The sequence below is a fragment of the Pinus tabuliformis genome, chromosome 5_2 (genome assembly GCF_031772625.1).
Source record: "Pinus tabuliformis cultivar Carrire ecotype Pingquan chromosome 5_2, CPIR1, whole genome shotgun sequence".
NCBI classification, from domain to species: Eukaryota; Viridiplantae; Streptophyta; class Pinopsida; order Pinales; family Pinaceae; genus Pinus; species Pinus tabuliformis.
The window spans coordinates 171,309,193-171,328,061 of record NC_142306.1 but is presented as its reverse complement, the minus strand read 5'-3'; positions in this window follow the sequence as shown (position 1 = coordinate 171,328,061).

The window sequence follows — 18,869 nt, the reverse complement described above, 5'->3', positions numbered from 1 at the left end:
CAAGTTAACTTGCCATACTAAGAACTGCCATCTTCTCATTTCTCTTCAGTAGATTCATCTAGTTATATATAAGTGAGATGTTCTACTACAAGTGGGTTGCCATCAAGTACAACACATGCATCATAATGCCAACAGTTGAATGATGGAAATTTGGAACAGTAAGAATTTAGTCAATTAAAAATAGTTTATAGTTTCAAGAAGAAAACATTTCAGGCAAGTGAACATTCTATTTAAGATGAAAATTCAAGTATTTTATTTATGGTTGAATTACTATAATGCAAAAGTCAATGCATGTCATCAATAATATTTTTGTGTTGACACTTAAATCAATGCACACAATTAATGTAATTACTTGTAAATTAATGTACATCATACATCTAGTTACATCAAATCAAAATTCAACATCTCCACTAAAATTAATGCATCTAGTGCAAGCAATTAAATAGATTAGAAATCAACATCTACACTGAAATCAATGCATCTAGTGCAAGCAATCAAATATTAGAAATAAACATCTACATTGAAATCAATGCATCTAGTTCAAGCAATAAAAAAGGATTAGAAATAAACATCTATGTTGAAATCAATGAATCTAATGAAAGCAATCAAATAGGATTAGAAATTAACAAATACATTCAAATGAATGCATCTATTTCAGTGAAAAACCAAAATATTAATGAATTTCTAAATCCAACCTCTACATTGGTATTTGTCTTGGTATGTATCTTTCTTCTTCCATATCTCTCCACCTTCCATATCTATGCCTATCTACCTCCCTCTCTCCTTCTCTCTCCCCCCTACCTCTCTCCCCCATCTCTCTCTCTCTTCGTCTCTCCCTCCCTCTTTCTATATCTCTCTTCTTCCCTCTCTTCCCCAACCATATATGTCTATACCTCCCTCCATCTCTCCTTCTTTTCTTTCTCTATCTTAACCCCTCCCAACAACACACACATTCCCTCTCCATATTATCTATCTTTTGAGGAGAAAACATTTAGGGTAAGTGAACATTTTATTTAAGATGAAAATTCAAGCATTTTATTTATGGTTGAATTATTGTAACATAGAAGTCGATGCGTGTCTTCGATAATTTTTTAGTGCTTATGCTAAAATCAATACATGTTATTTATCTAATTACTTTAAAATTAATGCACATCATACATCTAGTTACATCAAATTAGAAATCAACATCTACGCTAAAATCAATGCATATAGTGCAAGAAATCAAATAGGATTAGAAATCATCATCTACATTGAAATCAATGCATTTATTCCAAGAAATCAAATAGGATTAAAAATCAAAAACTACACTAAAATCAACGCATCTATCAAAGTGAAAAACCAAAATATTCATGACTTTCTAAATCCATCTTCTATTTTGTATTTTTATTTATGTCCTTCTTTCTTCTTCCCTCCCTCTCCACCTTCCATCTTTGTGTTTATCTCCCTCTCTCTCTCGCCCTCCCTTGTTTTCGAAAACATAACTAGGTTCAGTCTTTATAATTATAATTGTTCTTGTATCATTGTATTTTCCATGTAACAACAAAAGAAGAAAAATAAATTATTATTATTATTTAATTAAAAAAGCATGTTATTCATGCTTCTAGAGTCTATTGAGTCAAAATAATATTTGTCATGAATCAATATATTGTATTGGAGTCCAAGTCCCATTTGGAATTTTGAAAGAAAAAGGAAAATTAATTTTATTTGAGTCGAAAGAGCCAATTTTATCTCCAAAAGACCAAGTCCACCCTGGAAGGGATCATTCAACCTCTTGGATGTGTATATATAGAGAGAGAAATTTGACCTCATATGGTTTCTTGGAAACTTTAATTTTTGTGCAATAAGGAGCAAGAAGGAAAGCAAAGAATAAAGAAGAAAGAGAAAAATTTAAATAAGAGAGAGAAAATCTAGAAGGAAGAAAAATAAAAATTTTGTTTATCTATGTTCACACATGCCAAGTACTGGGGCAACTCTGTGAGCTACAGGGCCAAAATTCTATTTCTATGAAAATTTTTCGGCAACTCTACGAAGGTGTTGGGGAAACTCTGCAAAGTTGTTGGGGAAACTTTGCGAAGTTGTAGGGCCAAAATTCTTATTGGAAGAAGCTTTGGCCTTCATTGACTTGATTGGACTTAACTTGGTTGAGGAAGGCTTGAAGGAGGGTTGACTTGGGTCTTGTGGAAGGTCTTGGTCTTGTTTTTTGGTCATGGATTTATCACTTTGATTGGATTCTATAAAAAGATAAGATTTGTTGGGTTTCCCCCTTATGGGCTTTTTCCCTGGCTTGGAGCCTATACCTTATGTTCATTGTATTTTGTGATCTTCATGGTTTATATTTTGGTAATTGTTTGATCAAGATAACATAATAAAAATAATAAGAATCTATCATATATTCAAAGAAATTATCAAGTAAGATAAATCAACCCTAATTTGTTTCCCTAGTGATTTCTCAACATGGAATTAGGGCTAAGGTGAGGATAAGCCAACTTCAAGATCACTCTTGTTGGCATAAGTGAAAGACATATATACAAAAATCATTTGAGCTACTATGGAGGACACCATTTTCAAAGGGCATAAGGAAGAAGACTCAAAATATCATCATTCATCCTAGAAAAGGACTACTACATCAATTATCCATCTCTCTCTATCATTAAAGGCTCTTGGTTACTCATAATCATTTTGAATAATATCATCATCTTACCAATATCTCTCTTGTGAAAGCTCTTTTATCATCACTCATTTTGGAATACATCTCTATACAAGTCATCTTTCAAGAAGCATCAATATTCTTAGAAACATCATCTACATTCTTGGAATCATCATTCATCATTGAAGAAGTTTGAAGTTACTGTTGTACCAACCATCCTAGAAGTCATCATTCAGGGACATCTTTGAAGACTCTTAGAATCATCAAAATTCTTGGGAGCATCAAGATATTTGAAGGCATCATCTTCATTCAAGCATCTCATTCTCTTGACAAGAAAATAATTTATTTCAATCCATGTCTCAATCTTCAAATCAAGTGACTTCACTTTGTGAAGAAGAAAACAAACTCGATGGGTCATCAAAATTTCAGGAATGGAAGAAGAGAATTTATTTGGTGTTCATAGAAAATGAAGTCATGGATCACGTTCTGGGAAAATCTACAAAATCAAATAAAGATAAGACTCAATAATTGACCAAGTATAATAAAGGAGAATTTGGGGATCTAACAATTCTCATTGATTCCATCAAGGATCATATCACCCCCTTTGTTGCATATTTTGGCTCATCTAAAGGAATCTATGACAAATTTGTAAAACTATATGCAATTAGTACTACATATCAGAAAATATCTTTGAGGAATCAAATTTACAAAAAAAGGTTATCAAAATATGAATACTTGTCCTCATATCTTATAAAACTCTCACAATTGAAAGATCAACTATAAGAACTTGGAGAAGTCATATCTGATACATAATTAACCACTTGTGTAATGAATGCTCTACCTTCAGAATGGAGTACTTTTGTGACTATCATCTATTTAAGAAAGGCCACTTCAAACTTCGATGAGATATGGGCTTTTTGTATTCTAGAAGAGACAGTATTGAAATAAAAGGATGATATCGAACCCAATAATGAAAAGTCTAAAGATTTTTCTACTAGATCAAAGAAGAAATATGGAAAATTTGGAAGATTTGAACCTCGTCGAAAGTACAACAACAAAAACAAGAATCAGCCATGTGGAAGACAAGACATGTCCAAAGTACAATGCTTTGGGTGCAATTAATATGGACATGTTAGAAGGGATTTTCCCAAGGATCCTCAAAACAGGAAGAAAAATAAGAGGAAGAAAAGAAGTGGAGCTCACTTTGCTGAAGAAAATAAAGAACTTGGAAAGAAATTGAAGAATGCATATCATAAGGATCTCTATTATTGAAGAACCCCACCACTACCAGGTCTACTAGAAGTTTTTTCTCTTTCATTAGGACATGGTAGTTAGAGTAAAATATGCAGTTGCATTTGTAGGAAATTCTTGGATTTTACAAATTATGGCATCTTGGAAAGAAGCATATAGCATTCGAAGAATTAGAGTCGATATAGCGAGTTGCATTTTATTGGAAGAAATCATCTAGTAAGACAAGAATAGAAGGATTTGGACCATCTAGAACTTCAAAAGTTCATGAAACAACCACATTGTATCATGTTGATATAGAACCAGTCACTTAAGGATCACAAGGGTCCTCTACACTAACAGAACCATCATTATAAGAATATTTCTTAGTATATGGAAGAATCATAGTGACATGGAATGAGTATATTATACTAAAATTTTATCGAAGAAATAATCAAAGAAACTTGAAGGTATGGGGATAGTTGAGTTGCAGCATGAGGGCATAATTGGAGCATTTCTTATCAGGAGGAAGGAATCTCACCTGAGATATCATATTCAAAGAGAAGGTAAAAAAGTAGTTTTTTTAGAAGTCAAATAGATGGCTATATTAAAGGAAGAGGTATGCATATCTTTAGAACAAAAACTCTTATTTAGAAATTATATTCTTATGTTCAGAAAGTATTGAAGGAAGATATGGATGTAGAATATACTTAAAGGCATAAACATGATATGTATTGGTTAGATTGGAAAATTTGGGACTCTTCCATATGGTTGTTTGATAAATGAGCAGAATACGTGGTGATATTGATTAACATCTTATATGGTATTTTGAAGAACACAAGATAGATAGTAATGACAACTTCAGAGGGAGCTAGAAGCATAAAGTGGCTTGAAGGAACCTGCAAGTTTGAAATTTGAGGTAGATTCACTTGGTTTGGAAATTTTTATGTTGAGAAAATATGTATGGATATGATATGACTTCCAAAAAATATATATAGCAAAAATGTGTACACCATAAGGAAAGGAAGAAATTGGATATAGGAAGTCACGAGATGATTTTTTTATCACTTTATGGCATGATGGATTCGATGTTGATCTAAAAGAAGTTCACTTTCCCATATGGACAAAGGGAATTTTAATTAGCTCTACATTGATTGGTTTGAAAAAATACTTTTGATGACAAATATACTATAAATGATTGGTGGATGGAAAGTTATATAAAGGTTGATGGCAAGAACCCTATCAAAAATATAGATTGAGAAAGAGTTTGTCTCCATAAAATGATTAACATCCAAGAAGGTCGATTCTCTGGTATGATGTGATGCGAGCTAGGAGCCCTGCAGATACTACTATGATATCCATGGAAGAATAATTAGCTAATTAATGAGACAAGCTAAAGCTTATGTTTATGTCTCCCTAGTTGAGAGGGAGTAAGGATATCCTCTCTGTTTGAGACAAGTGAGGATTACCTCCATGGTTGAAAGGGAGTGATGAGAGACACTATATTCTTCATGTGTCATGCACTAGGCTAGGACTAACAACCATAAGCCTAGTGAAGGCACTGGTAGGGAGAATGAATAATTTTATAAGAATAAGGGACCAATACTCCTTGAGGATTAGAATCCAAGATAGGAAGTAGTCTTGTGGACCAATACTTCTAAGGATAGGACAGGGTATCCAAGATAAGAGTAGTCAGAGAGGACTGATATCTTTGAGGATTGGTAATAACATATAAGAATAATCATGTAAGGACATACCTGGTGAACATTCAGGTGAGGTATGTGCCTTGAGATGCAGTGGTGATGGTGTCCAAAATGTATGCCTCCTAGCATTGTGCTCTAATCTAGTGGAGAGTTGGAGATTTTTACACAATGCCTTATTCTATTGAAATTTGACAATGTTGGTTATGATGTTGATGCTTTATCATGGCTTATCAATACAATCTCTTCTTATGAGAATATTTCTATTTGAGAGTATCCTTGTATCCAGTTGTGTAATTATGAATACCTCCCTAGTTAAGAAGGAGCATTGGAAAATGTAACTAGGTTTGGTCTTCACAATTATCATTGTACTTGTATCATCATATTTTCCATGTAAAAGAAAAATAATTTATTATTATTGTTATTATTATTTCATTAGTCAAACATGTTCTTCATGCTTCTAGGGTTTATTGAGTCAAAATAATAATTCTCATGAGTCACTCTCTTGTATTGGAGTCAAGTATCATTTGGAATTTTGAAAGAAAAAGGAAAAATAATTTTATTTGAGTTAAAAGAGTCAATTTTGTCTCCATAAGACAAGTTGGCCATGCTTGGATAAGTCAGCCCTATAAGGGACAAGTTGACCTCCTAGATGCGTATATATAGAGAGAAGTTTAAAATAATTTGGTTATAACTTGGTAACTTTTATTTATGTGAAGAAGCAACAATAAGGAAAGCAAAGAACAAAGAATAAAGAGGAAAAGTAAAATAAGAGAGAGGGAAGATCTAAAAGGAGCAAAAAATAAAATTTTGTTTATCTTTGTTCACATGTGTGAAAAACTGGGGAAACTTTGTGAGCTTCAGGGTCGAAATTTCATTTTTGAAAAAGTATTGGGGCAACTATGTGAAGTTTCAGGGCCAAAATTCTAATTGGAAGAAGATTTAACCTTCGTTCACTTGATTGGACTTAACTTGGTTGAAGAAGGCTTGAAGGAAGGCTGACTTGGGTCCAGTTGAAGGTCTTCATCTTGGTTTTTGGTCTTGGATTTCTCACTTTGTTCTGATTCTATAAGAAGAGAAAACTCATTGGTTTTTCCCCATTGTGGGGTTTTTCCCTGGTTTGGAGCCTATATCTTGTGTTCATTGTCTTATGTGATATTCATGGTTTATATTTTCGTAATTTTTTTTATTAATAGAACATAACAAAAATAATAAGAAGCCAACATATATTCACAGACAATTATAAAGTAAGATAAATCAACCCTAATTTTCTATCCTAGTGATTTCTCAACACCTCTCTCCCTCATCTCTCTCTATTTGCCTCTCCCTACCTCTCTCCCTCCACCATCTATATCTATACCTTTCCCTCCATTTCTCCCTTTTTTTCTCTATCTCACACCCCCCCCCCCAAACACACATGATCTCTCTCTCCATATCTATCTATATCTCCCTCCCTCCCTCTCTCCCCACTTCATCTATATCTCTATCTCCCTCTATATCTCCTTATTTGTATCTTTATCTTATCCCCCAAAAATACTCTCTCTCTCTCTCTCTCTCTCTCTCTCTCTCTCTCTCTCTCTCTATGTCTTTCTTATTCTCTCCCTCTCTTCCCTCCTCCAACTCCATCTCTCTCTCCCTCCCTCTTTCCTTTTCTCTCTCATCTCTCCCCCCCCCCCTTTCCTTCTCTCTCTCAAGTCCTCTCTATCTTCCATCCTCTCTCTTAATTTCTCTCCCACCTCCCTCTCCCGCCCCTCTCTCTCTTTCCCTCACACTCTCTCTGTCTCTCCTCTATCGCTCCTTCTCTCTCTCTCTCTCCACCTATCTCTCTATGCTTTTGTTCTTCACTCCCTCTCTCCCCTTCCAACTCCATCTCTCTCTCCCCTTCTATATCTCTTCCTTCCTATCTCCTTCTCACCCCCATCTCTCTCTCTTAAATTTGATCCCATTGTATTGAATTTAAGAAGGTATTTAAATTAAGAAAACTCAATTGGTTGTAAAATATTAAATCTATATTTTGGATCAATCATGTCAAGGAAAATACAATAACCAAAACCTTAAGAGAATCATGATCTATATTTCTTCTCTCATTGTTAGTCACTTTAATTTCTCTCATCGCTTGGATCCTTAGTTAAGATGGATCTAAGTTGGTCCTTAACAATATTATTTATATTATATAAATTTCATATCTCTGTATAAAAAAAGTATTATCATTTTTAATTTTATTAAAACCTTGATTTATTCTCTATGGAATATCCATAGAATATTTCAAAATATTTTTAGTAGTCATGAGGATAGAGGGTTTAGATATATCTCAAAAATAATTACAACCATTTTGTTTTTATACAATTATAAAATTAAATTAAAATAAAATATTTAAAAAATATTTTGATTGTGAAATAAGTTATGGTTTTCGGGCATGTGGTATTGATAACTCATCCCATTGGCCCATGGTATTATAACAAAGTCTATTTACACATTAATAATATCCATGGAAAAGAGAAGATGAATATCCATGGTTAAGAATCTTGTCATATTGTAAGTTTATTTGAATAAGGTTACATAATTATTATTTTAGCTTATAAGGTAAAATAGATTTAAACTTAAAGTTGCTACTTATATATTACAAATCTTAATGTGATATGTATATTATGTTTTTCTTCTGTCAAATTTTTTTTCATAATTTTATTAATATATACAAAATTAAGATATAACAAATTGAATTTTACTATTTTTATTACTTTTAACTTTTTACAGATATTAACCCCTATAAATATCATACATTCAGTCTTTACAAAGTTACTATTTATCCCCCATATAAAGTATTATAATGTTGATCAATTATCAAATATTATAGTTGAACAAAAAGTCAAAACAACATTATTTTCCTAAATCACTTTTAACAACCATGAAACAAATAACACTATAAATAGCCCTATCTACAGTGAGAAGTTGTCCTTCCTCTAGCCCCACAACTATTTTAGATAAGTAATCAACTTGTCTATTTAATTTTCTCTACACATGTGAAAATGTTAAATTCTAGAAAAATCCTTGTGCATCCTGAATTCTCTTTTTCCAATGTTTCAAGTTTAAAACCTAAAGTTTAGAAAACCCAATCATCCAATCAATAATAAGGTTGGAGTCCCCACAAACTTGTAGGTTTAAATGTTATCCATAATGCCACCAACTCCTATCATATATATCATACATAATGCCACCAACTCCTATCATATGTATCAAAAATAGCCCACAAGAATATGATCATGCAATACAAGTGGACTAAAAATTCTTTTCTTCTCAGGTCTGACCCACTTACAATATTCCATAAAAGATCCATATATCAATGAACTATTTCTTATTTTCACAAATTAGTTATTAATAATTATATTTAAATGCATAAGATTGGATGTATAAGATTGTCACCTACCTAAATAAAATCTCGTCATTATTGTTGGTTTCATTCCCGATCCAAGTTTAATAGTTTAACATTGAGAAGGGAAAAGTAGTATTCCTATATACTTTTGATCATGTTAAAAGAGTGGTCATATGTGATGCCCTCCTATTATATGGATGATTCACCACATTACATTAGTGATTCTTGTCAATGTCCCTTTTCACGTAGGATTATTGTTGCAATCTTAGAAACCTATACTTGTATGTTGTTGATCTTAAGAACGTATGTTTTTTTGGGGTTTAATTTTAACAATTTATGCATGAAAGTGGTCCATATTTGAAAATTGAGATTCAATTTTAAAGACTTATTTTTGTAATTGGTCATTTTAGTATTGATGGTGGTCTTTTTAACCATAGCCATAGGACCCTTGGTCTACCAAAACGGTAAACCAAGAGTTATATTAATGTCATTAGTGTCATGTAATAAATCTTTTGAAATAGTTCTCACACAATGGTATGGATTAGCATTACTCTTTTTTTCTAACTCTTATTAGAGTATTACTTATATTTGAGTATTATACGGGGCTTTACTAGGGAAGCAATACTGTACCATGTGTGTTCATATTGAGGGATATATATTGAAGAAAAAATGACTTAATATATTGAGCATATAATAGGGGTAAAGGTTTTTATATTGACAGGTATAAAAAATAGAGCTCAAAGTTAATGAAAAAATGTAAAGGGCTATAAAAAATGTTAATGAAAAAATGGATACCTACAATATATAGTGAAAGTAGGGGTTTTTTAAATTGGGAAGGTGTATTGGGTTCATATTGGTAGGGGATTAAATAATGTTATTTTTAGAGGTATTTTCCAATATGTAGTCAAATCAAGGGTATTGTTTAGTATGCCATGAACACATGTGATATGTCAGAGGTTCATTGAATGAAGCCACTGTGGAGTATTACTATACTGATGAAATCATCCAATTCTTGATATTCCAAGATATTGTTGGGTTGTGTTATATTCTTTGCACGACTAACCTACGTAGTGAACCGAGGGGTTAGAGGGGGGGGGTGGAGCCCCCCCTTTGTTGTATTGATTGCGCAGTAGGGGGGTCATAGGGGGGTTGGCAGCCCCCCCTGTCCGGGGGGTTTGAGGGGGGCGGGTGGCCCCCCTATACGGGGTATAGGGCAACGCCCCAGGAAATTTTTTTTGGACCCTATATTAGGTTGGGCATACCTAACTATGGTTTTCGGTCCATGGTTTTGGACACAATGGTTTTTAGTCCATGGTATTGGATGCTTTGACATGTATAAATATGTATTGTAACATTGAAAGGAATATAATGAAAAATCAAGTTGGTAGTCCCGATTTTGAGATCCAGGAGAAAATCTCTGTGTATATGTGTTTTATGTGTTATGCTCTCGCATTATTTATTTTCTATGTTTTAGAATTCATATGCAGGTAATTCCTATACAGGGTTAAAACCTACATTTGGTATCAAAGTTTTTTTGGCTTCAAGGGGATTCCTTTGTTGCTGAAGGGTTTCGCTCGGGCCTGTGGTAGACCCTATTCAGTGGGAGATCTGCGAGATCGATTCTGGTGGTGAAAGAAGATGGCGAGAAGTGGAAAGATAGAGATCGATAAATTTAAAGGTCAGAGTTTTGAGTTATGGAAAATCAAGATGGAGGATCTGTTGGTGGATAAAGATCAATGGATCGCGGTAGATCCAGATACTAAACCAACGGGAGTGTCCGATGAAGAATGGAAGAGTTGGTTCAGAAAGCAAAGAGCACAATACGATTGTGTGTCTCAGATTCAGTATTGTTGAATGCATCAAGGGAAGCTACGATGAAGGTTTTGTGGGACAAGTTAGGGACTTTGTACCAATCTAAGTCTCTCGTGAATAAACTGTTCCTATGGAAAAAGTTGTATAACCTGAGGATGAAAGATGGAGATTCGGTGACAGAGCATCTGAATGCATTTAATACTATGGTAAGTCAGTTATTATCTGTTGATATTAAAATTTCAGATGAAGATAAGTGCATTAGTTTTTTGTGTTCTCTACCAGATTCGTGAGATAGTCTAGTTACTGCAATAGGTAGCAATGCAATTGCCTTGCACTTTGATGAAATAATCTCATCCTTGCTGATAGAGGAGATGAGACGGAAAAATATAGAGAGGCCAGAATGGTGATGCCTTGTCTATACGAGGACGGTCCCAGAACAGAAACAAAAATAAGTCATCGAGTGGGAGATCTAAATCTCCAGGAAAATCTATAAAGGTAGTGTGCTGGAAATGTGGAAAGGAAGGGCACTACAAAAGGGACTGTAAATCTAAAGCTCCTGATAAAGGAAAGGTATTTGATGATGCTTCTTCTATAGGGGTGAAAACCATCTCAGATGAAGGTGGGGATGTGTACTTGGCTTCTTCAAGTACACATGTAGATCATGAGGCATGGTTGATTGACTCAGGTGCATCCTTTCACTTCACTCCCCATAGACAGTGGTTCTGTGAGTATGATAAATACGATGGTGGTGATGTCTTCTTAGGGGATGATAGGAAGGCTAGAATCGTTGGTCGTAGAAAAGTAAAGTTGAATTTGCAATGTGGAACGATTAGAACACTTCCGAGTGTTCTGCATATTCTTGCATTAGCTAGAAATCTGATTTATGTAAGCAAGTTGGATGATGCAGGTGTAAAAATAGTGTTCGAGAAGGATACCTGCAAGATGGTTCGAGGAGCACTTGTATTGATGCGGGGAGTTCTGACTGGAACTCTGTACAAGCTGCAAGGTAGCATTGTTGTTGATGGGTGCAGCAGTTCTGTGGTTCTTGAGAGTGGAGCAGAAAATCTAGTGGTCTCTGGAGAGAAGACCATGTTGTGGCATCAAAGGCTTGGACATAATGGAGAGAAGGACCTTCGAATACTTCATGGTAAAGGTATGGTAGAAGTTATGAGTAATAGATCTCTGGATTTTGATTTCTGTGAAAATTCTGTATATGGGAAGCAGAATCGGGTGAGTTTCCCATCTGGTGGTAAGTGGGCGAAACATATATTAGAGCTTGTACATAGTGATGTGTTTGGACCTTTGAAGGTTGCATCACTAGGTAAGTCTATGTACTATGTATCATTTATAGATGAATTCTCAAGGAATACATGGATATATTTCCTTAAGAAGAAATCTGAAGTCTTTGACAAGTTTAAAGAATTTAAGGCTCTAGTGGAAAACCAGACAGAGAAGAAAATAAAGGTGCTGAGGACAGATAACGGTGGAGATTTTTGGAGTAAGGAATTTGAAATATTATGTAAAAAGTGTGGTATAGCATGGCAGAAGACTACTCCATATACACCTAAGAAAAATGGAGTTGCAGAAAGAATGAACAAGACGTTGATGGAAAGGGCAAGAAGCATGCTCAATGGTGTCAGGTTAGGATAGGAATTCTGGGTAGAGGCGGTGGAGACAACATGTTACCTGGTCAACAGATCACCTTCATCAGCGTTGGAGGATAAGACTCCACAAGAGTTATGGACTGGTAAGAAACCCTCTCTTTCACATTTGAGGGTATTTGGATGTGATGCATATGTACATGTTCCAAAGGAGAAATGAACCAAGTTGGATAGTAATTCTAAAAAGTGCATCTTTATTGGGTATAAGGATGGTTTAAAGGGTTATAAGATTTGGAACCCAACAACAAGGAAGGTTGTGTACATCCGAGATGTGGTGCTCAGAGAGGTGAAAGATGTTATTAAACATGAAGGAAAACCAAAGGAACCTGAGAAGATAGAGTTTGAGCTAAAGGAGGAAGAATCAGACTCTACAACAGAGGAGGAATCAGAAGATGAAGAGCCACAAACTCCGGGTGTAAGAAGATCAGTTCGAGAAAGAATGCAGCCAGAAAGGTATATTCCATCTGCTTTTTGTTCAAATTTTTCTTTATCTATTACTGATGCTAATCCCAGAACTGTGAAGGAAGTAGTATATTCAGAGGATGGAAAACTCTGGAAAGAGGCCATGGTTGATGAAATGGCATCTTTGCACAAAAATGAGGCTTGGGATCTGGTGGAGTTGTCGACTGGAAGGAAACCCATTGGCAGAAAATGGGTGTTCAAGAAGAAGACAAATGCAGAAGGAAAGGTGGAGAAATACAAAGCTCGGTTGGTAGCAAAAGGTTATTCCCAGGTGTTGGGAATTTATTTTGGTGATATTTTTTCTCATGTTGCCAAGGTAACTTCTATTAGATTACTTGTATTTGTTGCCGCTGCTTTTGATTTTGACGTAGAACAGACGGATGTGAAGACAACATTTCTTCACGGGGATCTAGAAGAGGAGATCTACATGAAGCAACTTGAAGGCTTTGCGGTGAAGGGTAAGAAAGAACTGGTATGCAACTTAAAGAAGTCTTTGTATGGGTTGAAATAGTCACCAAGGATGTGGTATCAGAAATTTGATACATTTATACAGGGACTTGGCTTCACCAGAAGCAAAGCAGATCACTGTGTGTATTTTAAATTAATTGGTGACCGTGTTATTTATTTGGTCTTGTATGTGGATGATATGTTGCTGGTTGGAAATGACAAAGAAATTATCCAGGATTTGAAGACCCAATTGTCCTCCAAATTCGACATGATAGATCTTGGTGCTACAAACTATATTTTGGGCATGGAAATTAAAAGAGATTGGGCAAAGAGGAAGCTCTGGTTAATCCAGAGGAAGTATGCTAAGACAATACTACAGGATAATAAACCGGTGAAGGTTCCTATTCCTATAGGTGTAAAGTTATCTGCTGAATAGTGTCCCAAGACATAAGAAGAGGAAGAGGATATGTCCCGTGTCCATATGCAAGTGTAGTCGGTAGCCTGATGTATGCAATGGTTTGTACTAGACCAGACATTGCATATGAAGTGGGAGTATTGAGTAGATTTATGTCAAAACCAAGGAAGGAGCATTGGACAACAGTGAAGCAGGTTTTTAGGTATTTGCATGGCACTAGTGATTATGGTTTGTGCTACCAAGGAAGACCAGGATTGGACAGAGTTTTGGATATCTGTGGCTTTGTTGATGTAGACTGGGCTGGAGATTTGGATTAGAGAAGATCTACAAGTGGGTATGTGTTTAACCTATTTTGAGGTGTAGTCATTTGGATGAGTAAGAAACAATCTGTAGTGGCACTATCAACTACAAAGGCATAATACATGGCAGCCACTCATGCAAGCAAGGAAACATTTTGGTTGCAGAGATTGTGTTCAAGTATGGGGTTAGTACAGGGAGCTATAAGGATAGACTATGATGACCAAAGTGAAAAATTTTTGGCAAAGAACCCTGCTTATCATTCAAAGACAAATCACATTGGTGTTCAGTATCACTTGGTGAGGGATATGATAGAAGAAAAAAAGGTGTTGCTGGTAAAGGTGGACACTTTGAAGAATACTGTAGATGCATTGACAAAATCTGTAAGCTCTGAGAAGTTCTCCTAGTGTAGAGAAACAATGGGCATTTCAGGGCTAGAAAAATGACTAAGCTCTCTTGTGGCCCCCTATGGAAAGAAAACAACAAGTGGGAGGATGTTGGGTTGTGTTATATTCTTTCCACAACTAACCTACGTAGTGAAGGGGGGGGAGCCCCCCCTTCGTTGTTTTAATTGCGTAGCGGGGGGTTTGAGGGGGGTGGGTAGCCCCCCTCTACGGGGTATGGGGCAACACACTGGGAAATTTTTTTTTGGACCTTATATTAGGTTGGGTGGACCTACCTATGGTTTTCGGTCCATGGTTTTGGACGTGATGGTTTTTGGTCCATGGTATTGGATGCTTCGGCATGTATAAATATGCATTGTAACATTGAAAGGAATATAATGAAAAATCAAGCTGGTAGTCCTGGTTTTGGGATATAGGGGAAAATCTCTGTGTATATGTGTTTTATGTGTTATGCTCTCACATTGTTTATTTTCTGTGTTTTAGAATTCGTATGTAGGTAATTTCTGTACGGGGTTAAAACTTATAGATATTAATGTTTCCTTACATGTGTTGTAAAGGTCATGGTTTGCAAGGTCCTAAGATCAAAGGAGTGTTAAGTGTTATAACTTTATGATATTCCTAAGGGTTTCCAATAATAGTACTTATTTGATTGTTTCACAATGCTAACTAAGGAGGATATACCATACCCTTATTCATACTAACCCATTCCTAGGTACATGTGAGAGTGATCTCCCTAAGTGTTGTATCAAGTGTGCTATAATAAAAATATGGTTTTCCTCTTATGAAACCAAGACCACAATAAGGCAAAGTAACAATGTTTATCATATAGGATTGCTCGACAAAGTTATCCACATATGTATCCCTATTGGTAATATGGCCTATGTATTTGATAAAAGCAAATGATCTGGGTCCAGGTGTGACAAAGAACCCTTCCAAGACCTTTTAGTTTCATGATGTGTTATATTGCATTTTTTAAAAAGAACATAAGTGAATATATGTGCATGTTGTAAAGAAGAGGAACATGACAATCATCAACACATGAAAACATAAGCTGTTGATAATGGAGTTCGTCCAGGAGGGACTACGTCTCTGGGCCCCAGTGTCAAGATGGTGTAGGCCACTGCATTAAGTGTTGTCAATAGTGATGATGTACATAGGGGTGATGTCGTTATCATAAAAGGAAAAATGCCCTCATGCGGGAGTGGCTCCAAGAGATGCTCCGCTATAGGAACTCTTGGTTAAAAGACTCCTATCAGTATGACACAAACTCATGCATGATGATCATGAGAATCCCGCCGACATGGCATAAAAGGGATCTCAATGCATACATGCATGACGACAACGTGAGTATCCCATCAACATGCAACAAAGGGATCTCAAAACATAACATGACAAATCATGACAGCAAGTACATCACATAGACGATTCCTTGTCACATCAAGCAGGAATCATGAAAACAAGTAATAAACAAGATCCCTCATCAACATCAAATAGGGATCTGTCTAGCACAATGCATAGAAAAATAAGTACATGAACACACTGCATATACCTCACAACCAAGGGCCATCTAAAGAAGTGGATGTCAAATTGCTGAAGTTGTTCGTGTCATCGATCTCACAACATCAATCGCATGGAAATGGCTTCTCGCACATGAATGCTAATAACGACATTCCACTTAGAAAAGTGGCTGAAGAATATAATGAGCAAATGAGAAATCTGAATGTGCCATCAAATTTGTGGCATCGAATAGTGCAAAATCAACTGTCCAATTTCTGAATTCTGAGAAGTTGAGAATCTGGGGCTCAAGGAATATTTTAGATTCCCCTTAGATTCCTCAAAGATTCTTCTCCATAGGTGGACTAGAAATCTGCAACTCCAAAAGTGAATATGACCTCGCCATTGTGATCCCTGCGGAAAAACATGAAAAATGACTGTAAAATTGCCTATATTCCGACATGGAGAAAAATTACCTCGGGAAAATTGCAAGGATCATGGTTCCATTCCATGTTTCTACAACAATCATGGTTCCACCTCCATACTGAAAAATGGCCAAAAAATACATAACTCTAACGGAGAAATGGATAGCGCCATTGCGTTCATGGTGTCGAGAAGTGCTAAAACCATATAAAATTTGTCAAATTCTGACAAAATGAAAATTTGGCCCTCCTGCAAAATTTTGCCTCGAACGACATGCATTGTCTTCCTCCACCTCAAAATTTATGCCCGCTCCTGATTCCTCCATTTTCCTTGCACTTTGCAAATGAGGTTTATGTAAAATACCTTCAGCGAATTTAACAATGAGGTAGTTGTGGTGCATTGGTAATATTAAGCATTAGTTGAGGAGGGGTCGAGTGGTCAAACCCCGCCCCTCCTATTTTTTACACGTTATAGTTCGGCTATTTAAACGAAATGAATTTGAAATAGGGGTCGGGTCTGCATTGGGTGGCCCGCCCCATAACTCCCGCACTATTCGCATTAAGGTTGTTTGGTGGGCTTCATGATTCATGGTGGTGTCGTCATTTATGAGGGGCACCGTTTGTTGGTTGTATTGGGTTGCGATTCATGGGGCCACCGCGTGGGTGGGGCCGACCCTCCCACTAGCCATGGGTTCAACTCCCACTGACCTTATCAATATAATACGTATGGTATAAGGGAGAGGCATGGGTGGTTGGGGTGGTGGCCCACCACCGTCCCTTTATATATATTTTTAAAATTTTTAATAATATTAATGGGCCATTTTACCATTATTTGGATTTTAGGTTGAAGGAGTGAATTTAACAAGGTGACAATTTCATGCGGAATCTGGCCGGAGTTGGCTGGATTCTGTCCATCGTAAAATTTGAAATTGCGGCCTCCTTAACCCTGCCCAGTCAGCAAAAAGTCAACCCAACTTTGACTGCTTCTAACTTTCGCATACGGACTCGGTTTGACGAATCGTTCACATCGTCGCGATCAATATGACGAGATCTATGCTCTGGTCATGGTTCTAGCATAATCCAAACACTTTTATTTTAGATATTTTTTGAGTCCTTTTTGTCTTGTGTGTGTCTTTGGAGCCACCTAGATCAATCCTCCCCACTGAGGAGCTTTTGGTCCTCCAAAAGCATGAAAAACAATCTGCAACTTATCTATACCTTTTCTGCATCACAAATGTCCTGAAAGGTCTCGCTTTCATCTCCTTCACCTTTGTTCTTTGGAGCCTTAAGCGATGAGCCAACACCTACTACTTCTGCAACATGTAGTACATTGTTTCACAAATTACATTCTTGACTGAACTGACCAACTAACGACCCAAGCATCCCACACTTGCCACAAGTTTATAACACATACTTGATGGTCAAGTTTACAACAAGATGGTCGTGATACCCCAGCTACAAAAACAAGACCAACATATCATTGTTGCTTCAACAAGTGATGGAAAACACATCATCACTGCAACACATGATTTACAACAATAAGGCCAAACACTATTTTGTTTTGACAAGTGATGGAAACACGACATCACTTTCACATTTTATCATGCAACTTAGAATAAGACCAGACATCGTTGTTGCTAAACAAGTGGTGGAAAACACATCATTACTTTTACATTTTAAAATGAAACAAATGATTTACAAAAGCACGACCATGAAACGACAACATATTTAGAAACCATTTTTCAATTATCAATGTGAATGGGTCACCTCCTTCTGGTGGTTTTGCTTGTCGAAGAACTGCTTCACCTAGTTCATGCATTGACACTTTGTCTTTAAGACGCTGCTCTGGATGGAGCCTCCAACAAGTGGCTCTTTGATGGCCACTTCTATTGCAATGACTGCAATAGGTTTCTTCCTCCAGATTTTCTTAACATGTTTCTTTACCTGTTGTTGAGAGGGTCTTTCATGCCTCATCCTTTTGTGTGCTACCCTTCTTTTCCAACACTTAGAAAATGTATGGTTATGTAATCCACAAAAGGTGCATGTTTTTCGATGCCATGTTCTTCATTCATCATTAACAACATGATCATAATCGAAATGAACATTCGCATGTCGAAAGTGGTTATACCTTTCCTTGCTGTCTCTGGTGGAGGTATGGCGATGAGAGCTTGCCTCAGCTCTCTCCTTGCAATGGAAACTGCCATGGGATGATGGGGATGTGTTCCCATCATTCTCTTTCCTTGATGATTTCGACGATGTCTCGGAAGATTCTAAAACCTTCGAGCATTCTCCTTTAGTGTATCTCGAGCCTGCAAATTGAGGTCTCTGTACAACCTCCAATGGTTGAGTTATGCCTTGGTTATTAACATCAAGTTTTCCTTCCTCCTCATGCCTCGTCCTTGTAAGGAGCCTCATGTTTGTGCCTATAATTGGGATCTCCAAATCTCCAACAGAAATCATATTATGTGACGACGAAACTGAAAGGAAATCAACACCTTTTACCTCCTCTAT